The following is a 15,715-nucleotide window of genomic DNA, read 5'->3' on the forward strand; positions in this document are numbered from 1 at the left end:
TTGCCTAAATTTCGAAAGGTATTTTTGCTGGGTATAGAAGAGAAAGTTGACAGTTTTTCATTTCAGTACTCAGGCATGATTCCTGCGGCCGGCTCACATTGTTCCTGCCGAGACATCTGGTCTCACCGTTGTCTTTGTTCCCCTGCACACACTGTGTGCTTTTTCTCGGGAGGCTCCCACGGTTTTCTCGTTATCACTGGTTTTAAGCCATTAGGTGAGGATGCACCTTGGCGTGGCTTTCTTTGTGTTTTTGTGCTTGGGCTGCATGAACTTACGTAGATCTCTGTGTTTTCACCAAGTTTGTAAAATTTCCTGCTGTTATTGTTTTTAAATATTCTTATCTGCTCCTGTGCCCTTGCTTCAGGGACTACTTTTCATGGGCATCAGGCCACTGGAAGTTACCCCACAGCTTCCTGAGGCTGTTTATTTGTTTCAATCTCTTTTTTTTTCTATACATGTTTTATTCTGAGTGGTTTCTATGACTATACATTCAGGTTAACTAACCTTTTCTTCTACAATGTGTAACCTTTTGTTCATTTCATCCAGTGTGTTTTTCATCTCAGACATTGTCTTTTCATCTCTTGATGCCTAACTTGGGTCTCTTTCTGTGTTTTATCTTCCTCACTTCTCCTTAATTTGTTCAGTCTTTCTTTTAGCTTTTAGAACAAAGAGAATAGTTATAGTCTCCTCCATCTCCTCCATCTCCTGGTCCATTTCTCTCTCAGGAGTTATAATAACTGATTTTATATCCTATTTACTGAATCGATCACCTCTGTGTTTTCTCCTTATTATAGGCACGTTTTCCTGTTTCGTTGCATGCCGGAGCCATTTTTTATTGGGTCCTAGACATAGTAAATCTTACCTTGTCAGGGGCCAGATATGTTTCTATTCCTTTATTAAGCTTTGTTCCTGGACACAGTTGCTTGGAAACACTTTGATCTTTCAGGCTTGGTCTTAAGCTCTGATAGGTAAGACCAGAGCATCATTTAGGTGTAGTCTAGGGCTAGTTTTACCCCACTCCTGCACCAACGGCCTCCTGAGTTCTTACCCCGTGCCCGTGCGCTGGGAGACTTTCGGTCAGGCGTGTGGGAACAGGCACTGTTTCCAGCCCTGCATGAGCACATCCAACCCTTTTAGCTGGCCCTTTCTCAGCTGGGGTAGCCTGCTCATTCGCATATGCTGATCATTTCTCCACTAATACTTCAGGGGGGTGCCTGTAGACCTCAAAGGCCCCTGCATGCATCTCTCTCTCTCTTCCATTGCTCTGACCGTGGACTCCAGCTGCTTCAACCCCTCAAACTCCCAGGCCCATCTCCTCCATTCGGGACACCCCCACTCTGTCTTCCCCCTCCCCGTGCCATGGTCTGGAAACCCTCTCCAGGCAGGCAGCTGGAGCTGCCAAGGGCTCCCAGTGTTTGCTTCCCACCTCTCAGGGGTCACAGACTTGAACTGTTTGACGTCCGATGTCTGAGAACTGTTGACTGCATATATTCCGTCCGGACTTTTGTTTCAGGCAGGAGGATAAATCTAGTTCCTGTTATTCCATCTTGGCCAGAGGTAAAAGTTCATCAAATATTTGCTGAATGTCCACTATTGACTAAGTGCCAAAAGCTTATCGAATGGCAGGCCGTCTTCTGTGCATTTGGGATGCGTCGGAGGGCAAAATCCAGCACCGCTGGCCTCGGGGAAAGCAGCGGTGGTCAGAAAAGAAAAAGTAGACTTAAGAAATCAATGTATTTTACATAGTTTTGTATCAGTCTGCTCAGCAGGCCTAGGAACTCCCACAGGATGGGGACTCTTAAACAGCAGCCCTTCATTTTCTCCTAACCCTGGAGGCTGCAAGTCCCAAATCAAGGTGTCAGCAGAGCTGGTTTCGCCTCTTCGGCTTGTAGACAGCCACCTTCTCCCGTCCTACATGGCCTGTCCTTTGTCTGTGTCCTCCTCACCTGTCCTCTCGGCTGCCAGCCTTATGGACGAGGGGCCACCCCTATGATCTCCTTTAACCTTAATCACCTCTTTAAAGGTCCTGTTTCCAAAAAGTCATATTTTAAGGTTTAGCACCTCAATATAAGTGGGGGGGGGGGGCGGACAATTCAGCCCATAAGAAGTATGTGAGAAGGTAGTGAGTGCTGCAGGAAAAGGAGAGAAGCAGAGTAGGTTTAGGGGGTCAGGGTGCAGAGGGGTACATTTTAAATGGGGCAGTTGGATAGGTCTTCCTGAGAGGGCAACACTCCCCCCACCCAAACCCCAATGTGATTGAAGGACTTTAGAGGCCTGGAAGCCAGGGCGGCCTTCCTGGAGAGGCCCCACTCCAAGCCTGGCTCCCTGACAGCCGCCCCCTTGGTGGGCCAGGCCCGCTGACCCCCGCCCGACCCCCAGGCCCGGAGCAGCAGGGGAGGAGACCTGATGGTGAACAGGGCTTCTGGACGGCACTGCACGCAGCCCTCGCCTCGTCCAGGCTGTAATTAAGCAGGTACATGATCTCAGAGTATGAAGTGTTTATTCTACAAAGGCCAGGACTCGGGTCCATGAGAAAGGCATTTCTCCTGGTGAGTGTCTGATCAGACCTCTTGGGACTGAGGGCAGCTGAGCTGAATGGCTCTCGCCCATCAAAACGCAGCACCTGGCAGGTCAGCATGTGCGTTTCCAACGTGCAGTGTCCAGGGTTGAGCCCACGGCGGACAGGGCCCCTTCCTCCAGACAGGGACGCAGCCCCGCAGATGTGAGTGTGCGGCCACTGCCCCGGGCGGCGGGGGGTGGGGTGGGGGAGCTGCACTGGGGGTCACGTTCCCTGGCGCTTCTCTGCGACCACAGTGGCTCCTCCTCCCCAGCGGTCCCTGTGCCCCTTCTTTCCCTCCCCGCCATAGACTCCCTCGCTGGCCAGGTCCCCAGGGCCCCTGGTCACAGCTGGTCTCCCAAAGGTGTGGATTCCTGGCTCTCCTGCCAGCTCAAGGTTCAGGGGGCAGTGTCCCCAGTGCCGGCCATTGCACCAGCCCCACAGACACCCCCTGTCCCACACCCAAGCTTTCTGACCCCCTGCAGGCCACCGATACCCTGAGTCCCTGAGTCCCCAGGTCACCACCCTGCCCTCACCTGGCGCTGCCTCCCAGCGCTGCTGTCCACCCTGCCAGAACCTTCCACGCCAGCCTGCATCTCATGGGACACCCAGAGGCTGGGCCATTTGGGGGGCAGCTCTTAGGAGAGGTAACGAGCACCCTGGGTCTTGGGAGCCAGCTGAGGGCACCTCACAAAGTCCTGCCAAGGCCCCAATTTCACAACAGGCCTGTGGTCTCCTCCCTGCTCCCGCCTCCCATCACCTCGGAAACCTCAGCACAGAGGTCAGGAGAACCCAAGGGCTTGGGGGTCCCCGCTGCCAGAGGTCCCCAAAACCCCCTGGGGGCACGGCCACAGCCAAGGCTGGTGGTTGGGGAGCAAGAAGGCTGCTTTTTATTTGGGGAGTTTTGACCCCACTTATGGATTTCTTCCAAACCTTTCAGTCCGTAGTTAACCAGGAACAATTTCCTAAAGCTTTTATAAAACTTCCCTAAAAGTTTAAAAAACTTCGCCCTCCTCTTCCCCATTTAACCCCAACCCACAAACCGGGAAGGAGTCACAGCAACAAACTAGCAAGAAAACTTCATCCTTGAAACTGAGGCTGCTCTGGGCCTTGGAAGGGGCCCAGCTCCTACAGAGGCCCTGCCTCCCCCCCACCTGCCTCCCCCCACCTGCCTCCCCCCACCCCACCTGCCTCCCCCCACCTGCCTCCCCCCACCTGCCTCCCCCCAGCCCACCTGCCCCCCCCACCTGCCTCCCCGCCCACGGCACCTGCTGGCCATCTGCAGCTCCAGGGCCTGGCCCAACCTCCCTGTGCGGGGCTGCCCTCTCCCTCAGCTCCCCTGGCTCTGCCCGAACATCCTGGAAGCTTCCGGAATGTGCAGGAGCCAAATCTCCAAGTCAATTCTACTCCTCGAGCTTAGGTTTAACTTTTCTAAACCGTTCGATTAATCGATATGAGGCACAACATTACTTATGCAAAGCTTGTAGGGAATGGCATAAAACCTGCTTCAGGGGCGAAACCAAGACATTTCAGAAACGCCCCGTGGGCCCCCAATCAGCGCTTCTTTATCCTGAACGTAAGCCTATAGGATACGGGGTCAGGCCCAGCTTTTGTTCCTGGAAGTATGGAGGCAGGAAAGGATGTGGGGTTTACCATCCCCCCAACACACACACACACACCCTCAGTCTCTTTATTTGCAGAATTGTTCGTGGGAAAATTGTAAAAAGGTTTCGTTGGTTCGCAATGGGAATATGATTTATTAACATGTGAATGTCCCCGTGCCCCACGGAATAAAGGCAACTTTGACCTTGCTGGCTCCGTGTCACCCCTTCTCTGCCCTCTTCCCGCCCAGGGAGCGCTCTCTGTTTGCCAGCTGGGCTTCCAGCTTTTTTATGATGCAGATTTGGGCAAAAGGGCACAAAGAGAGAGGTCTCCGGAGGGAGAGAGGGGGCATTCTCACGTCTGGGTGAGTTCCAGGGCTCCCCTTTGTTGGGGAGAAATACGGAGAATGGGCAAAGCAGAAAGGACAGGAAAGGGAGGGTTTGAGAGCTGGGGGAGGGAAAGGCTGCGGGCTGTCAGGGAGAGCGGAGGAGGTGGGGGCATGGAGGGTTTGCCACATGTTGCTGAGGCCATGAACTGTAGCTCCAAAAATGTTCCAAAGACGCCCACAAAGACTGGGTCCCCCTCTAAAGTCTCCGGCTGCTGGACTGCTGCTTCTGTGCTCGCGGCTCAGGGCTGCGCTGGACACGGGGCCCTGGCTGCATCCCAGTGACAAATTCAACGGAATGTCTCCCTAGGTATATGCGGGTGTTGTGCCCAGAGGTCGAAGTTCCCTCCCTTAGAGAAGCCCTCAGGAGGTGACCTGCAGGAATTGTTGTTGGTTTGCAAAGGAATGGGGGTGGAGGGTGGGGCTGGCTTGTGCAGACAGTCTTCGCTGAAGGACCAGCACGTGCAAAGGCCCGGGGGTCAGCATCCGTGTGGCAAGTGGGTGAAGACCCCGGCAGGGCAGAGGTTCTGGCCTGGAAGTGCCATGCAGTGAGGGAGAGGACTGTGCGTTTGTCCCGAAGGTACAAGGAGCCGATGGAAGGGCTGAAGCCCAAGGCTGTCGGTTTTCACTTGGAAAGTTCGCTTTGGCAGCTGCAAAAGGAACAACTGAGGGGCAAAGACGCCACCAGGTCGGCAGAGGTGCGTGTGTGTGGGTGTGCGTGTGTGGGTGTGCACGTGAGAGCATGTGACAGTGTGTGCCCATGTTTGTGCCTGTGTGTGAGCGTGGGGTGTGCATGGATGTGCCTCTGCACGAGTGTGTGAGTGCATGTGTGTTTCAGCTCCGGGACCTCAGGCCAGGAGGGGAACTGGAGCGGAACCCTCCCCAGACAGGAAAGCCTTCCCCAAGTGCCCAAAGGAGCGAAGAAGCTGCGAGGGGCCTGTGGCCCAGGAGGACGGACGCTGCTGAGGCGGCAGGATGGGACGCCATTTGTTCTTCGCTCCAGCAGCCCCGACAGGGGCCTCGGTGCTGGGAGAGGAGAAGGCGAGAAGGGCAGATCGAGGCATGTTGGTCCTGCCGACGGGCACACACTCTCACAGGCTCTCACCCCAGACTGGCAGGAGGCGGCCGAGACCTCCTCTCTGTGTGCTCACCCCCTCTGCGCCCTGCTTCGCCCCCTGGACACCGCTGGTGGCCGAGGGCCTCAGGCAAGGTGGGGGCTTTCCTGCCCCAGGGCCTTTGCTCCTGCCAGTCCTGATCCTGTCCTCACCGTGCCTCCCTCCCTCCACAGGCCCGCCCTTCTTGGCCCACTTGCCCCAGGTGCCCTCCCCCATCCCACCCCACACAAACTTGCTGGGTCTCCTTCACGCCCTGCTGCTGGCCTTTGGCCAGTGGGCGCTCCGGTGAGTACACTGGGAGGACTGGGAGCCACTGGGCCTCCACCCCAGTCCACCGGGGCCTCGTCCGGCTGCGGAGTCAGATCTCTGGGCTCCTGTCCGCATCCGTGTGGAGGGGTTGCCCGCATGCCAGGCTGGAGTCACGGGGGTTGAATAAGGCTGTGCCCCAGAGGGGTGCTCACTCAGGCACCCAGGCCCAGGAGCTGGTCCGCGAGGAACCCCTGGTGCCGCCTGCCTGCTGGCACTGTATCGGCTCAGGACCCTCCCCCACAGCCCTGCAGGCACACAGTGGGTGCTCGGGCAGGCAGGCTGCCTCAAGGTGGCCCTGCTGCTCCTCCAGCCACAGTTCCCGCTCCCTCTCTTCGCTCCCTCCCACCCCAGCAGCACCAGCCACCCACTCAGCCCTGCTGCTCCCGGGCGCCTGACAGCAGTGAGCCATCCTCGCCAGGGTCCCTTGGACCACAGGGCCCTGTCTTCCAGGAATCGGCATCTCAGCTTCTGCTGGCGGGGGTGACTCAGTGGCTCCTGGGGCCGTGCTTCCTGGAGTGGGCTTTCCAAGGAGTGTGTGTGTGGAGGGGGGGGGGAGGGGGGGGGAGTGCAGGAAGGGGGGGCTGCTGGGGGGGCTGCTTTGCCTCCTTGGGTGAGGTAGGCATGTGGCACCACCACCTCCTGCCTGTCCCTGTGCCCCCTGCCCTGGGTCCCCGGGCGCTGGGTGGGTCTTTCGCAGCAGGGCCTGGTCTGGCTGCTGGCAGGCGCACCTACTGCCGGTCAGTGCAGGCCCGGAGGACGGAGAAAGGACTCTGGGGCCGCTGGTGTGTAGGTCAAAGGCCCCTCTTCCCCCTCCTTGCGCTCGGTTCCCCAATCCCCACCTGCCCAGGGGGCTGGGGGCACGGGAGGCAGTCCCAGGCGGCACGTGGCCCGGAGACAGAACCCTTCTCCAAGTTCCCGTGTGCACGTGGGTCTGTGTGTGAAGGTCGGGAAACATGGGACCAGGTACATACATGAATCTCCCACTCAAGGCTTGCACACAGTAGGCGCTCAGTAAGGGCACAGAATCCTGCCGGCTAGGTTTGCAGCCCGGCGCCCAGAGCTCACTGCCGCCTGGCAGGCTCCGTGGTTTGGAGACGTGCCCTGAGCTTTCACGAGGAGCAGTTTCATGAGGCTCGGCACCGCATTTGCTGTCCAGATGCTGTTGGTGACATGATCCACTTTTCATTTCAGGGCCACCTAGATGGAGCCTCAAGGGAAAAATCTCTCTCTGAGCCAAGGCTGGAGAAATGTTTGCGTCTTCCGGAGCTCCGGTGACCGCCACCCTGGACGGAGCCTTTTCCTAAGGGCCGTGTGCAGGGACACTGCCCCTCTCAGCCACCACCACCCCCCCCAGCCCCCCCGACCCCCGGAGGTCCTCTCCAGGCCGACGAGGCGGCCTTGTGTGCCTTCCCACGGGTCTCTCACAGCTCTGTGCATCCTGATGGGAAGAGAGCTGGGAAGCCCCGTAGTGAGGACAGCTGAACTGGTCCTGTTTCCCTTTTCCCTTTGGCTGCCAGGAATCTCACAGACAATGCTACACTCCAATCCAAGCCGCTGTGAGGGACCTACTGGCCTGCACAGCTGTGTCCCCGTGTCCTCCTTGGTGTTCAGTCCAAGTGTCATTTCCGGCTGCTCCAGCCTGGGGGTCTTGTGGGCTTGCATTTCACTCATTTCTGCTGCATCTTGCTTGTAGGTGGAAGTAACCTTTTGTGAAATAAGGCAGGGTTTGACACAGACCTACCGCCGCCCCAAAGCCCTGACGGCTCACGGTGCCAGGAGCAGACCCTCCCCCTCCTCCTCCTTGAGGTCGGGCACGTTCAGATCTGGGGTTGGATGCTATCTTGACAGCAACACCATCCCAGGGAGGACACACGGACCGCAGTCCGGAGGGAATTTCTGACCCAAGGAGATGCCTGGCCAAGTCCTTCATTTTAAGTGACATGGAAGCCAAGCGAGGGTGGGTGGCAGGTCCCGGGTCCCACAGCATCAGCATGATGCCAGCTCCCCAGGCGGCACCCACATGGGACATGCCCCGGCTCATCCACCCCCAGCGCCACATTGGGAAACAGTCTCCCGGGTGGAGATTCCACATAAACACGAAATTAATTTATTACTATTGATTGCGTGTCAGTGCCCTGGCTAGCGGTTTGGGACCAGGATGAAAACGGGAGACCACTGGCTTGTCTGCCACCAGACCTTCCAGCAATGTGGGAGACCGCACCCGAAACCAGCCGCCGGGCTCCCACTGCCCGTCAACAGCCGCAGGCCACCGGCAAAGTCCACAGAGAGGCAGCGCTTGGCTGGAGAGAGGGAAAGGGAAAACCTCTCAAAACAACGCCTGCTGGAGCCATCTGCCCCTTCCCCTCCTCGGTCAGCCTCTGCGGAATGCTGGGTGCCACGCTGCCACACGAGGGCACAGGGCACACACGCATGTGTGTTCACATACAACACACACACACCCACTCGCACACATGCGTGCACACACAAGGCAATTCACACTCATGCACACACTCACACACGTGCACACATGCACAAACACACATGCACTCACATGCTAGGGCAACACACAGGTACACAGTCACATGTACAAGTGTGTACATGCCCATGCTCATGTGTGCACACACTCTCACATATACACAGAACACGCTCACATAGATGCACACACTCTCGTACACGTGTGTGAACACACACACATGCTTGCACACGCATAGCGCCGTCTGACGGTAGCCTCAGTACCTCTGGGGCCGTCGCCAGTGATGAATGTGGATGCACTAACTTGCACTCGGGCCGGGGCTGCTCTGAGCCGGTGATGCGCGTCCCAGCCCAGGAGCCGGGTCTGGTAAGAGCCAGTGCCTCACTGTCCAAAACACTGGCAGCTGGAGAGCAGAGCCTGCAAAGCCCTGGAGAGCCAGGCACCTCCGGAGCTCTGCAAGAGGAGCCGCAATGCGCTCCGTCCCCAGGGCTGCCCACAACCCCTCCGAGGGGGGCTGGGCCTTGAGCCCACCCAGACCTCCTTGCCCCTCCCACCCCTCATCGCTCCCTCCAGCGCCTCTGGCTCCTGCCCCGGCAGGCGGGGAGGGGTGGGGGCTGCTTGTGAAGGGTCCTGGGTGGGCATTTCCTGGCGGAGGTCCCAGGCCTCTCGCATGTCCCAGCCCCGTCCCTGCACGTGCCAAGCCACCAGGCAGCCCTCCTCTCTGAGCCCACCCAGGGCTGGACTGGGTCTTGGTGAAAGATTGATGGCAAAGGACCGGACCCCTGGAGGCTGCGGAAAACCTGAGTCAACAGCGTGGGACGGAGGAGCTGAGTGGCGCTGGAAGGGAAGCCTCGGTGGGGGTCACTGTGTTAACAATTCAGGGCCCACGGGTGGTGGGCGAGAGGGGGCGCTGACCCTGGTCACAGGCCTCCCTGGGCGCTTCCCCCGTCCTGGGTGCCCTGTCAAAGCTCTGACTGCCACGTGCCAGGTGCCTTCCACTAACTCTGCCCTCCATCGTCCCAGCAGCCGAGAGCTGGGCAACACGTGCCCATGTGCAGAAGAGGGGGGCTGAGCCCAAGCAGCCCCCCCCCACCCCGCGCTCCAGGAGAACCAGACGGGCTTGCCTTCACCCCTCACCCCTGGGGCCCCAGCCCCAAACCAAGGCCACTAGGCGCACTTCTGACCGGGGGCTCTCCCTGCGTTTGTCGTGCAGCTAACACACATGCTAGGCCAGGTCTGGGCCTGTGCGGGCTTGTCTGCTGATGCCGGCAGTAGGAGAAGTGGGGGCTTGGACCTCGAGTTTCCTCCGTGGGCAAGGCTGTCGAGTCCATGGAATCTGGACAGACGGGTACAGAGCAGGTGGTCGATACACGGCTCCCTGGCCTACGGGGTCCCGATGAAATGGAATGACTTAGGGTCACCTGTCCCTCGCCCCCCGCCCCCAGGGGAGGCTCTCCCAGGGAGGGAGCAGCCCCTCCACCCTGTGTTCAGGCAGGTGAGAGAGGAGGGTGCTACCTGACTTGCTGTGAGACCTGGGCATGTCACTGTCTTTGTAAAATGAGGGGGAGGGAGCTGCGAGCGGACGGCTGAGGGAGGGCGGACAGACTGGGAGGGGCCGGCAGGAACCAGGACCTCCACCCGTGGTGGCCCACGTGGGAGGGGTCTTCCCGGCTCCCTGTCCTGGAAGGAACCGACACGAGAGAAACCTGAGATCTTCCACCTGGGGCAGAGGGCGCGTGGGCAGGGGAGCCATGTGGAGAGCAGCGACTGCCCTTCGAAGGTGGGCCTCCGGGAGGCGCTGCTGGCAGGGGAGGACCCGGAAGAGGCAGGTGCCCAGAGTCCCAGAGGACCCAGCAGGCTGGAGAAGGAGCCTGCGGTAGGGCCCTGACTTGGGGGTGGCTCCCCCATCGAGCAGCTGGGCTGCCCCTGGGGAGCAACAAAGGATTGCTCACAGCCCTGCATCCCTGAGTTAGATCTGATGGTAGATGCGGTGATAGGTGTCTCTCTAACCCACCTGGGCCCACGCGTGTGCTGGGTGTGTGTGTGTGTGTGTGCACGTGTATGTACGTGAGTGCGCTTGTATGTCTGCATGTGTGTGACAGTATGGGGAGAGGCTATGGTCGTGGACAGTGATGGGGAACCTTTTGAGCTCGGCGTGTCAGCATTTTGAAAAACCCTAACTTAACTCTGGTGCCGTGTCACATATAGAAATATTTTGATATTTGCAACCATAGTAAAACAAAGAGTTATATTTTTGATATTTATTTTATATATTTAAATGCCATTTAACAAAGAAAAATCAACCAAAAAAATGAGTTCGCGTGTCACCTCTGACATGCGTGTCATAGGTTCGCCATCACAGGTCTTGGGCATCCAGAAGGTTCCCAGTACCCAAGCAGGGTCCTGGCGCTAAAGCCCCCTTGGGGTCCTGGGCTGACCACCAAGCAAGGCCTCGCCCTCCCAGGCTGTTTCCTTTCTGGGCAGGGCTGGCCGGAAGGCGCCTGGGTGGATCCCTACCAGGTGTCCTGGCTCGCACTGCCCCCTGGTGGCCATCCTCAGCGTCCAAGGACCTGGGGGCTGGAGTGGACAGACAGCTGGTCAACCAGACCCCGGGATAGCCCAGGCCATAGTCCCCCTCTGGGCAGGGGCACCAGCCCTAGGGTCCCCTCCAGGGACAATGGCAGCTCTTCTGGCCTGAGACTGCTGGGCCGACCAAGATGGTGCTGGTTGCTGCCGCCCGCCATCCAGAGGGAGAAGCAGCCCTCGGCTGCCTCTAGTCAGGCAATAGACCAGCCCTCAACACACCCACCTGGGCCACCTCCCGGCTGCCAGGAGCCTTGCCCAGGTCACAGCACTGCCGCAGACCTAGGTTGTCTGTCTCGTTACCCTAGCTGGGCTCCTTGCCACTCACACATCATGAGTCTGGGACTCCTAAATCCGATCAGGGGGTCTGAGAGCTACAGGGGGAGTGTAGCCTCAGAGGCCCCCACAGGGAGGCCCCTCGAGGCCCCTTCAGGGTAGGGCTGTCCATCAGCTCCCCAACTGCAGTGGGAAGGGGCACCGCCCAGTCCACTTGAGCCTTTCATCTGGAGCAGTGGTCGGCAAACTCATTAGTCAACAGAGCCAAATATCAACAGTACAACGATTGAAATTTCTTCTGAGAGCCAAATTTTTTAAACTTAAACTATATAGGTAGGTACATTGTTATTAACTTAATTAGGGTACTCCTAAGGCTTAGGAAGAACCACACTCAAGGGACCAAAGAGCCGCATGTGGCTCGCGAGCCGCAGTATGCCGACCACAGATCTGGAGGAAGAACACTGTGAAGGGAAGAGGGAGCCCCCCGGGCCGGTGGGGACTCGGGCCCCCAGAAGGTGGGGCTGAGCCCAGGCCCCCAGCGTGATGCATGTTCAAGAGCTGCTGTTTCAGGAAAGGCTCTCGCCTCGGAGAGGAGAGGATTGTGAGTGAAAGGCACGTTGTCCTCCGGCCAAGGTGACGGTGGGGGTGGCCGAGGGGGTAGGTGGGGGCCATCTTTCCACCAGGATTCCCCGCAGGGCAGCCTCAATGCCATGGCCAGACCGCAGCCGCCCTTACAGGGTTGCCAGATAGGACGGGTTTGTGATAAACATGTGACACTGGGACATACTCGCACCAGAACATTATTTGTTGTCACTGGAAATTCAAGCGCATCTGGGCGCCCTGTATTTCATTTCCGCGTCAGGGGACAGCAGCACGGTCTCTGCGCTGGGCTCCCAGGGACTTCTCTGTCCCTGGCACAGCGGAGGCCACCGGGCTAAGGGTCCTTCCACTTCCCCCCGCCCCCACATCTCAGGCTGACCGAGGGACGGGCAGCCACCGTTCAGGGTGCTGTGGGCGACAACTCCAGCCCCTGCACGTGTGTGTTGGTTAGATTATCCTCCAGAAGCAGTTCTCAACCTGTGGGTCGCGACCCCTTTGGTGGTCGAACGACCCTTTCACAGGGGTCGCCTAAGAACATCCTGCCTATCAGATGTTTACATTACGATTCATAACAGTAGCAACATGACAGTTATGAAGTAGCAACGAAAATGATTTTATGGTTGGGTCACAACATGAGGAACTGTATTTAAAGGGCCAGAAGGTTGAGAACCACTGCCCTCCAGGCACCTGTATAGGGGTTCCCACAAGTGCCCACTTTCTCCTCGCCACGGGTCCAATGAGGGCCTGTGACCTCAGGACAGAAAGAATGCTGTGCAGTGGCCCGGCCCCTCCCCTGCTCCACAGCCACCAAAGTCCCCCAGATTAATCCCCAGGAGTGGGTTTCACAGGCGAGTCCTGGCTGTCTCAGCCCCAAGACTCACTGCTGGCATCAGCGGGGGCGGGGAGAGGCTCTGAGCTCCCCAGAAGGCCACTTGAAGGGGCCTGGGGTCCCCTTGGGTGGGAAGGGTCCATCCTGCGGAGACAGGGTTAGAACAGGTCTCCTTTATGCAGAAATGGGTGCCATCCGTTGCCTGGGTGCAGTCGCCTCTCTCCACCCATCCCTGCCCGCCTGCCCCTTTCAGGACCAGGGAGGAGGCTCTGTGTTGCTTCTGATACCCTCCCACCTGCCAGACCCAGCCACGCCCACCAGCACGGAGCACCCAGTCTAAGGGAGCAGCGGCCAAGCGAGCCCCCTCCCCTGCCCCCCCCCCCCCAGGCAGGTGAGGGCTGCATCCAACCTGCAACCCAGGTATGTGCCCTGGACTGGGAATCAAACCCGGGACCCTCTGGTGCACAGGCAGGTGATCTAACCACTGAGCACACCGGCCAGGGCTGTGTTTTCTTTTCTCATAAGGACAGTGGTCACATTAGATTGGGGTCCACCCCACTCTGGTGGGACCTCATCTTAATTCCACTAATTCTACACGCTATGACCCTATTTTCAAACCAGGTCCCATTCTGAGGGACTCGGGGTTAGGGCTTCAATGTGTGTTTTTTGGGGGACACAATTCAAGCACAGCACCCACCTTATTCATGCCCCTCCACCCCACTTCTTGTTTTAACCGAGAAAGTCTGTTTCAAAAACCTTTCAATTGGAGGAGGCCGATGAGGGGAAAAGGGAGACATTCTTTCAACAATAAAAAAGTATTTAAAAATACACACACCTTTAAATGAATGAATAAATGAATCGTGTGTTCCAGCTTCCCCAGGTTTGCAAACGGACAAGACGGAGCCTTTGCAGCGAGAGCCAAACCCAAGGAGGAAGAACCCTGGAGTGAATTCTGTTCAAAGAGCAGAAACCCATTGGTTCCCTCTTGATCCTTGAGCTGAGCTGCCCAGCGGAAGTCCGGAAGTTCGTCTCTAAGAAAGGTCCTGGCCGCCTGGGCTCGAGCTGAGGGCCCCATGCGTCTGTCAGGAGGCAGTGGGACAGAGGAGGCCAGCACCAGTCACCCCGCTATCAAGGAGATGGTGCCAACAGCGAGGCAAGCTCCAGGCCCCGGGTGGGTGACAGTGTGGAACGGCCTGTAACCTTCCCTCTCCCCGGAGCCGTGTCCCCCTCATGCCCGTGTCCCGCAGGGAGGCCCATGGCTGGTCTTCGGAAGGAGGGCAGAGAACAGCTCATGGCTTCGGGGGTGAGCAGAGGATCTGTGAGCGGCCGCATCTGAAAAGTGGTTTTCCTATTAAAAGTTCCAAATAATGTATCCCGGCCAAAGTGGACGCAGTGCCTTTTCTCGACGATTCTCATGGAACCATTTGTATAATTATTCCCAAGGTTTATGTCTGCAACGCACTTAACAGGTGATGTCTGACATGCCCACTGGCATTTCCACGGCGGCATGTGGACTCCTGGCTGGCGAGCACCCACGGTGTCTGGCACCAAAGCAGCTTGCAAGAAGCACTTGATGAATGAATGAATAAATCAACCAACCAGGGTCGCTTATCACAGGCTACGGGAGCCGCTGTGTGCGTCTCTTCCCTTACACGTCGAGGCCCGGAGGGCAGGAAACTCCTTCATCTGTTACCCCCTGGGGCTCCCAGGGTATCAAATCCTACTTCCCGAATGAAGGAGTCCATGGAAACACGCCTGTGCAAGTAGGGACATTATACCCATTCTGCGGATTAGACCACTGAGGCCCCAAAGGACACCTGCAAAGCTCCAACCAGGGAACTCGTAAGGACAAGTCCCCTCTGGGCGCACAGGAAGCCTGCTGGTGCGGACCGAGCCCCTGGCTCATCCAGGTTACGTGCACACGGTCCTGCCCTTTCCTCAGAGACTCCGACCCTGAAACACAACCTCTGAACGATTAAAAGGGCGATTTCCAAGCAAAGGGGAGTTTGGTGCCTTCGGTCTTTCCGGGCTGGTTTCTGAGTCTCGGGAGGAGCCCCAGGTGGGGACAAGGCCTGGTGAAGGCAAAAGCTCCGCCCATCACGGGGGCTGGCTGCCCTCCCGGGAGAATATGTCAGCCCATCCTGTATTTGAGAAGCCGCACGCACCCGTGTGTAACCTCAGAGACGCCTGCCAGGATCCGCACGCGCGGGGTCCAGAAGGGAGGTGGACACACAGGCACAGAGGCTCACCTGGGGAGCTGCCGACAGCACGCGCCTCCCTCCCCGCTTTCTCTCTGCAGCTCGCTCCTCCCCAGAAAGGACTTAAGAAAGCAACGAACTGAACCATTAAAATCCCATCAACAGAGCCTCCCACACACACGCCACTTTTTTTCTGAGGAAGGTCAGCTTCGAAAACTTTTAAGTTAATGACTACATGAATTGCATGTTTCAGCTTCCTAAAAGGAGCCATCGAAAATGTGCTCAATTCATTGGAATTTTTAAACGCCCTAAGATGTCTGCATGGCACCCCAATCAGCTGTGCAAACAGGGGCGGCTCCAGCAGCTCCCAGCTGGGCAGAGCCCATGGGCTCGAGTCCCCGTTTCGGGATGTCACCCCAGGAACGCTGCTGGCGTCTCAGAAGCCTGTGTCCCTCACCTGTCAGAAGGGGAGGGTTCATCCTCTCAGAGGCCAACAGCGGGCTCAGGGAGAAAACAGGTGGATGGGTCCAATGGAGCATCTGGCCAGGTGCACTCAGGGGACCCTGCTCCAGTGACGACAGAAACGGTCAGCAAGTCAGAGGCCGCCGTCCTCTCCCTTGCCCATCGCCTGACTCCGAGCGCTGGGAAAGACCTGGGGAACTGTCCGGCCTGTCTTCTCAGAGGGGGAAACTGAGTCTCGGGCAGGCCCAGGGGCTTCTGTAGTCAACAGAATGACTGCCCCCCCGAAATGTCACACCTAATCCCAGGAACCTGTGGCTATGTCACCT

This window comes from Myotis nattereri (genome assembly GCF_964212035.1).
Source record: "Myotis nattereri genome assembly, chromosome: 1".
NCBI lineage: Eukaryota > Metazoa > Chordata > Mammalia > Chiroptera > Vespertilionidae > Myotis > Myotis nattereri.